The sequence below is a fragment of the Alligator sinensis genome, unplaced genomic scaffold (assembly GCF_000455745.1).
Source record: "Alligator sinensis unplaced genomic scaffold, ASM45574v1 scaffold322_1, whole genome shotgun sequence".
Lineage (NCBI taxonomy): Eukaryota > Metazoa > Chordata > Crocodylia > Alligatoridae > Alligator > Alligator sinensis.
Window position 1 is genome coordinate 830,763 of NW_005842154.1, and position 5,159 is coordinate 835,921.

The 5,159-nt window shown below is 46.9% G+C and overlaps 1 protein-coding gene across 9 annotated transcripts in view; it reads left to right on the plus strand.

Moving 5' to 3' along the window:
• Positions 1-5,159, plus strand: part of KCNAB2 (potassium voltage-gated channel subfamily A regulatory beta subunit 2) — an 86,450-nt gene that overhangs the window by 4,241 nt on the left and 77,050 nt on the right. For 4 of the 9 annotated variants that reach the window (XM_025206387.1, XM_025206388.1, XM_014520791.2 and 1 more), the window contains exons 2-3: positions 2,763-2,873; positions 4,322-4,414. The exons of 2 other annotated variants lie outside the window; for them this stretch is intronic. The gene's annotated coding sequence lies outside the window, so the exon portion shown is untranslated. The remainder of the gene's footprint in view (positions 1-2,762; positions 2,874-4,321; positions 4,415-5,159) is intronic. 3 more of the 9 variants (XM_025206390.1, XM_025206389.1, XM_014520792.2) reach the window with 2 other exon arrangements.

Consider the following 5,159-nt stretch of genomic DNA (forward strand, 5'->3'; position numbering starts at 1 on the left):
GGAGGAAGTATCTACCTTACTCTGTTGCCTCAGTATCCCTGTCTATAAAACAGCTGTTAGCAGTGATACTGCAGTGCCCTGGGGCTCGAGGAGTGGAGTGTTCCTGTATTATTTCCTATTATTCTTTTTTGCTGAAGCACCATTAAAGGTGAAGGACCAAACTTCCTCTCAGCTTCAGCCTCTGTTGACTTTAGATTGACATCCCCAAGGCACAGGCTCCGTGTCCTGAAATTCTCCCTTTGTCCTGGCTCTGGGAAGCAAAGAGAACACCCCAGGACACAGACAGTAGCAGCCAGACTCCCAGATGTTCCCAGCCCTCCAACTTCCCCACTGTGCAGATGTTCAGTTTCAGCAAAGCTTCCCATGAAAAGTATAAGTATCAACTCGCTCGATTTCTACCCCCAGGAAAAGCATTTTGAAATAACTTGGCGAATCCAGGAGGAGTAAGAGTGCTGGAAACTTAAGTCCCGCATAAGGTTTTATTTTCCTGCCAGAAGTAACTCAAAGATTCCCCTTTATCTCCCCAAAGATGATTGTCTCAGCCCTTTGATGTAATTTGGGAATTGCGGGCACACCCAGGAGCATTCAGGACTGCTCAAGTAATTGAAGAGTGCATTGGGCTCATTCCTCCTTGTTCCTGGGAAGGTAGATCAGTGCCATCTGATGGGTGCCATCCCAGGGAATCCTTCCCAGCCCCAGGGGTTGTGAGTGTCACAAGCAGCACATGGGTTAGGGCTCTGCATGCATGGTGAGGCAGATTCCCACAAGAGGATCAAGTGGGACTTCCCCCTTCCCAGCATAACACAAGCTTTGCAGAGACTTGTCTGCAGCAGCCTTTGAAGAACGGGAGGGTGGATGAAGTAGATGCAACACTTCCATATAAAGTTAGTTTTGTGTGCAGTCGCACCGTCTCTTGTTTGCAGGCATGTTTAAGACCCTGTGGTACCACATTATTAACCATGAGAGATTTAGAATGTGTCGGAAACTGATTTTCAAAAAGTGCAATGAGCTGTCCCTGGCTCCCTGTGCCTCAGCTCTTCTCACAGCTCTTGAGCTGTAGTGCTGTGTTCAGAAGACATTTCTGTCCTGAGCAGAGCTGTGGAGTTAGTAAAACCAGTGCAGTCTCCTGACTGCTGTCAGGCACCCCTACCTCTCCATTTGGAACTAAGCAGGTATGCCTGTTACAGAGGTTTAAATATACATTTATGCTTTTTGCTTCCTAATATTCTTTCTGCCTTCTTGTGGAGTTCTGTTACAAAATGTAGGAGCAGGGTGAGAGGAACAGGCTCCCTGGAGAAACTCCCTACCTAATCCTGCTGTCCTGGGATACTTCTCTCTGCCAGTCAGTTTGCTCAGATTGCTACAAGGAGTTCCATCTTTGGGGTACTAAATCTGTATTTCTTCTCCTGGTCTGTGGAGTCTAGCCCATGTGCATGGCTTTTGTTTCCCCTCAGTTACAGGTGTGAAGGGACAGTGTCTTTGTCATGCTGCACTTTGAAACCAGCCAGCAGGCAACATCTCACTTTTTAATTATCACAAAAAACTTCCCTACTGGGAGTGCATCAGCTCACACACCCTACTAGGGCTGCTCTACTTGATAAGAGATGCAAGTATCTTGCCACATATTAAAATTCATGGCCATTTCAACCCCAACCATATTCTACAAACTATTTTTGTGATTTCTTGACATTGTCTCTCCCCCTGATTTGTCAGCCAAATGTACAGGGAGTATACTGTGTAGCAGCGAAGATCTGTGCAAGTAAGAACTAATTCTGGCTAGTGTTATTTAGATCATGTGGTTAGCCCAGCATATGGAAAAATATTTCCCTTAGTTTTTAATATGGTCAGAAATAATGTAAAAGTAGAACATGGGGAAAAGCCTAGGGATTTACTTCTAAGAGCCATGTTTCTGGTGCCAGGTTTACAGTGGGGCATAGCTCTAAATCTCTGAGTTAGCAAGGAGTTACCATAATGCTTTGCAGCATCTATTTGTTTGAGGGAAGGTGGCATGAAGGGATTACCATATTTCACAGTGTATAGGTTGACACGGTATATAAGTCAACCCCCAGCTTTCTGATTTGAAAGGTAAGGATTTTTATAGGAACAGTATATAAGTCATAGCCAGGCTCAGCGATCAGCTGGCTCGACCCCATCCTTTGCGAGCAGCGCTGCGAGCAGGGGATGGGGCCATGCCAGCCAAGCACCGAGCCTGTCCCTGTCTGCTGCGAGTGACACTGCCAAGTGCTGAGCCTAGCGCTGCTCGTAGGGGACAGGGAGGGGCTCAGCACTCAGCTGGCTTGGCCTCATCCCCTGCAAGTAATGCCGGGCTCAGGGCTCAGCTGATGTGGCCCCATCCCCTGCAAGTGGCATTGGTGCAGCTCAGGCAGTGCCGCTTGCAGGGGATGGAGCCGCACCAGCCAAACACTGAGCCCGGTGCCACTCGCTGGGGACAGTGATACAGTGTATAAGTCAAGGTCGAATTTTAAGAGTTAAAAATTGGACAATGAAATACGGTATATGCAAAAGCATCACATACATAGAATGCATGCATTGCTGCAGATGTTTCCTGTGTCTGTCCTCTAAATTTCTCCCATTCTGTTTCTGTTTGCGCTATTTGAAATAAACTGTTGCTTGTATGGTGTCTCTAGCTAACAAAGGTTACTTTATGAAGCGTCTTTTGAAGAAAGATGAGTTTCAGGCTTTTTGTTCAGCATCCTGGCCTGCAGAGGGGCTGAGTGTTATCGTTTTTGCTTGTTTTTTAGGTTTCCAATGACGCTTATTGCTGCCGTGTCTGTGAGCCTCACAAGTCTGAATGAATTCACTCTCACCACTGCCAGCCCTTCAGCAAGTATTTCACAGATAGAGGAACTGAGGTATAGCAGCCAGCTTTTCAGGAGGGCTTAGCCCAGGGGTAGGCAAAATGGGGCCCATGGGCCGGAAGCAGCCTGCCTGGCCATTCTATCCAGCCCGCACGGCCCCTAAAAAATTTAGAAAATTAATATTTATCTGCCCCTGACTGCCTGTCACGTGGCCTTCAATGGCTTGCCAAAACTCAGTAAACGGCCCTTTGCCCAAAATAATTGCCCACCCCTGGCTTAGCCCCAGTTGCTCCCATTTATGCCTTGTTCAAACTAGGATGAAAAACAGTGTTAGAAGGGGAGAGCTCACATTCTCCAAGGCATGCTTTCGAAAAGCCTGACCTGGACAAGGCAGTGTCGTCTTTACCACCCACTGTCTGGGTCCAGTTGGAGCTTTGGTTCCCCAGGGCTTCCAGAAAGACTCTTCAGGCACTGTGGCTCTCATGCTTTTCAAGCACTGTGGCTCTCACTGTTTGCTCACATGCTTGGCCCTGAGCTGGGTAAGGCTGGGATGAGAACAGATTCTCAAGAAGCCTGTTCAGGATCACAAGGAAAGTTTTGGGGTCCTTTGAGAATCCATCCAGGACTTTCCTGGAATTCCAGCGCTTCTTTTCAGACTGGGGACTCCAATGTACTTTGTCTCCAAAAGGGAAACTCCCCATCTATCCCCAGACTTTTGTCTCCAGAAAAATGGACTAATCCTTGTGGGGCTTTCTGAGCCATCCAGTTGGGTTGAAACTTGTCTCACTTCTCCTCCTGCAGGCCATTCAGATCCCTCATCCCACACACAAGTCTTGTTCCCTGCAGCTCCATGCATTAGCCCAGAAAAGTTTATCCAGTAACTCTAGCCCTAATGGATTTTCAGCAAAGCCTTTTAGTGCAATGAAATTGAAACTGGCCATAGTGGTTTTAAGCATGCTGGCAGTGAAATATAGAATTACTGGGTCAGAAGGGACGTGCTTTATTTGGCAGTCCTTTTGATCCAGAGAGAACCTTGAGCCATGCAGCAAAATAAAAGGGGAGTCTAATAAGTCTTTAAGAGAGCAGAGAAACCCTATGTGCTATCCTGCGGAGAGCAGTTGGGGGCATTATCCACAGAGAATGCCTGCAAGAGTGGAATCTTTGTGAACCGAAAAAGACGGGTGTTGAAGGACCACATGACTCAGGAACACTCCCACACCTGTGCGGCAATACCCACCCATTTGAAACAGTATCTTCAATCCCTGTAAGGTCACTCTCTCCTCAAGCCACAAAAGGTTCCAAGTTTGTGTTTGCTAACAGAAGCCCAGGAAGCAAAACAGACTCTTTTTGCTGACTCCAGTTGGCTTTGGACTGGATGGTCAGCTAAAGAGTGACAGCTGTAGCACAATATTGGTAATTAATGGCCTCAGTACACTCCTGCAATATTGAGTTTTGCAGCTGAGTTGTGTTGTATGAAAAAGTGTTTTCTTTTACCTGCTTAGGCATCTCCACCTATTCATTTCACTGACTGACTCCTTTCTGTATTGTGAAACAGAGGAAACAGAAGCTCCCTCACTGCCTGCGGCGAAAGCAAAGTAAGTTGCTTCTCCCAAAGCAAAGTCATCTGCCTTGCACTCAGGGCCTAGTGATGGAAAATTATCATTGTGCAGTAAAGGGGGCAGGGCAGTACTGTGCATTGCCTGCTCCACACCTACATATCTCTGTTCAATGATATATGCAAGTTCAGCCAGGTAGCTTAAGCCTCTTCATCAAGGACTATAGCTCTGTAGGCAATAACTTTCCCCTTGTGGACCACCTTTGCAGGGTGCCAGCCACTCTGCCATCTGGACTTCCTTAGTGTACACGTAAACACGTAAAGTCTGTCTTGCATCAGAGCATCTACCATGTGAGGGTCTCACTCAACATACCAGGGGAGAATAAAGTATTTTAAATACAGAAAAATTCTGCAGAATGACAAAATTTGGTGTGGCACCAAGGGATACAAGCAGGATCTAAAGCCAATTGGAAGTCCTTTTTTAACAGACTGTGTCACGGCAACAGTCCCCCCTTTTTAAAGTGCATTTCTGAGATCACGCTGACAAATAAAAGGCACATTTCTTCACACTGCACTGGCTAGAAAAGTAATGAGGAAGTTGATCATTTATGTAGCTACTGGGGGCTGGTGAGAACCAAAGCTGCCGGAAGCAGGGTGTGTCAGTCAGATGCTTTCAAAGCAGCATCACACTGGAGCATTGCGTAGTTTTTGCACCAGGCGTCTTCCTCAGGCTTATTTTCTAGTGCACGTTTGATCCCAGCCTTTGGCGACATGTGCTTTCCCTA